This window comes from Ictalurus punctatus, chromosome 23 (assembly GCF_001660625.3).
Source record: "Ictalurus punctatus breed USDA103 chromosome 23, Coco_2.0, whole genome shotgun sequence".
NCBI lineage: Eukaryota > Metazoa > Chordata > Actinopteri > Siluriformes > Ictaluridae > Ictalurus > Ictalurus punctatus.
In genome coordinates, this window is record NC_030438.2 from 10291430 (window position 1) to 10294846 (window position 3417).

The window sequence follows — 3417 nt, forward strand, 5'->3', positions numbered from 1 at the left end:
GATCAGTCTTTCACTTACTTCTAGGACTAGGACTCCTATGCTTTGGATCATTGCTGTGCTGCATAATTCAGTTGTGCTTGAGTTTATACTTATGGAATAAAGACCGGACATTCTCCTTTGGAATTTTCAGAGAGCAGAATTGATGTTTCCCTCAATTATTGCAAGTTTCCCAGGCCCTGAAGCAGCAAAGCATCCCCACACTATCACACTCCACCACTATGCTTGACCATAGGTATGGTGTTCTTTTGTGGAATTCTATGTTTGATTTACACCAGATGTAACAGGATCCCTGTCCTCCGAACAGTTCCACTTTTGACTCATCAATCCACAGAACATTCTCCCAAAACGTTTGAGGATCTTCAAGGTGTGTTTTGGCAAAATTCAGACGAGCCTTAATGTTCTTCTGGGTTAGAAGAGGTTTTCACCTCATCCCTCTTCCCTAGATGCCATTTTGCCCAGTGTCTTTCTGATAGTGGAGTCATGTACAGTGACCCTTAAAAGGATCCCTTGATGCAAAAAGGACCCATGTCACCCATCTTCTTCTCCCTCCACTAGTTTTGTGTAGCCGCCCATATCAAATTCAAGGCCTTGATGCTCACGTACAAGACCTTGTCTGGAACTGCACCGGCCTACCTCAGCCTCTCCTGAAGGCTTACGTTCCCTCACGCAATCTGTGATCAATTAATGACCAACGGTTAGTAGTGCCTACTCAGCGTGGCTCAGGGTCCCTTTCCAGAACCTTCACACTAACTGTCCCTCAGTGGTGGAATGAACTACCAAACTCAATCCAGACAGCAGAATCTGTCACTAACTTCAAAAAACAGCTAAAGACCCCCCCCCCTTCCATGAACACCTAACTAACCCCTAAAATGCCAACCCCACATTATCCTTTAAAAAAAAACAACAACAACAACAACAACAAAAAACACCTACTCTGGCACTTACACCTCTACTCTGTGCACTTTGCTTTTCTAGAACTCAATTAAAAGATCTTGTATGGTTGCACTACTTGTACTGTTCTCCGCTTGATATATCGCTTTGCTTGTATTTCCTCATTTGTAATAAAAAGCGTCTGCTAAATGAATAAATGTAAATGTAAATGCAAGAGGTCCTTTGATGTCCTTTGATGTTGTCCTTGGCTCTTTTGTGACTTCCTGGATGAGTATTTGCTGTGCTCTTGGAGGAATTTTGGAAGGTTGGCCACTTCTGGGAAGGTTCACTACTGTGCCGAGTTTTTCCATTTGGAGATAATGACTCTCGATGTGGTCCTTTGGAGTCCTAGAGCCTTTGAAATAGCTTTGTAACCCTTCTGAGACTGATGTATTTCAATCACCTTCTTCCTCATCATTTCTGGAATTTCTTTGAATTTTGGCATAGTATGTTACTGAGTAAGACCTTTTAACCAACTTCATTCTGTTGAAAGAGTTCTATTTAAGTGTTGATTTGATTGAACAGGGTTTGCAGTAATCAGAACTGGTTGCATCTGGTCCAGCTGTACTGCATTATGAATGTAGTTTCATAGATTTGGGAAATTAGTAACTACAGGGGCAAATACATTTTCACACAGGCCAAGTTGGTATTGGATAACTTTTTGTTCAATAAATAACATTATCATTTATAAACTGTATTTTGTGTTTAGTCAGGTTGCCTTTGTTTTATCTTAGATTTTGTTTTAATTTCTGAAACAGTTTAGTATGAGTTATACACAAAAACAGAAGAAATCGGGATGGGGCAAATATGATTTATGTTCATTCTTATCAAGCTTATAGTCCACTGATTTTTATATCTCAGATGAAGCCCATAGTGCCAGAACTCATCTTCACACAGAGAACACTAGGATTAATGTGATGAGGATTCCAGCACTGGCCACCTTTACCTGTAAAAAAAAAAAAAAAAAAAAAACGGACCTGTTGCAAATACACAGGCTGCCATGCAAATGTGGAACTAGTTTTGCATAGATACAGCAGGAGCGTGTTCCAGTATCAGATACTGATACATATGAAATTACTTTCCCCCCAAGACAGAATAGGCCTGTTTGTACTTTATGTTTCATGCCATAGGTAGCCCTATGATCAGGCATATAATTTAGTTATAAACCAGATGTACCTGTCAGGGAAGAGATCCAGGTCAAAGAAAGGAATTTACTCTTTATGTTTCTAGCAGTAGTGAGAAAATAAAGTACTAAAACAAACAATGCTACAAAATGATATGATGAATAAAAGGTTTCTATATTTCACAGTTTTATGTTGTGGGGTGGAACAGTAGCCTAATGAAGTAATATTGTTAACTAGCATTTGGGTCACAGGAGACTTTTTTTTATCTTTAAAGATTGATTATCAAAATAATTCTACAATGTTATAATGTTTATTTGCAGTGGGGGAAATAAGTATTGAACATGTCAACCTTTTTTTCAGTAAATATATATACAATGAGGCTATTCATATGAAACTTTTACCAGACTTAGGTATTAACTCAAGAAATCCACACAAAGAAATCCAAACGTTAAAGTCCATAAATGAAGTTGCGTGTAATAAAGTGGAATGGCACAGGGGGGAAAAAAGAAGTTCTCCAAGGCAAGGAAAGGCAACGAACCAGCTGAAATCTGGCTAGAAATGTAATTATACCTCCTATCTGTGCAAATTGATGGAATTGGATACAGATGTATTTCAAAACTTCTGAATCTTCCAGTGAGCACAATTGGGCCATTATCCGCAAGTGGAAGCAACATCACTCCGTCATCAACCGGACACGCACAGGGGCTCCTCGCAAGATTTCTGACCAGGGATTCAAAAGACTAGTCAGAAGAGTAGCCCAAGAGCCAAGGACCACTCGGAAAGAGCTCCAGAAACACTTGGAGGCAGCAGGTGCCATCATCACAGAGAAAACTGTGCAATGCACTCCACCACCATTGGCCACTCGGAAAGAGTGGCTTTCACTGCTAACTTTGAAAGAACAAAGTTCAAAAGAACAAAGAACAAAGTCCGCAAGACTCAATTCCTAAAGAAAAGGCATGTTGAAGCTCATTTAAAGTTTGCTACAACTCATTTGGACAACTCTGAGATACTGGGAGAGTGTACTGGGTCAGACGATAGCAAAATTGAACATTTTGGCTGTCATACTGCACACCATATTTGGAGAAGAAATGGCACTGGACATCAACCTAAAAACACTATACCAACAGTGAAGTTTGGAGGTGGAAGCATCATGGTGTGGGGCTGTTTTTCATGGTATTGGCAGACTTCACATAATTGAAGGTACAATGAATGAAGCCATTTACTATGATATTCTTGAGAAGAATCTGCTGCCATCCACCAGGATGATGATGAGACATGGGTGGACCTTCCATCAGGACAATAATCCAAAGAATACAGTAAACTCTCAGTTGGTTTCAGAGAAAAAAAGTCAAGGTGTTAGAAT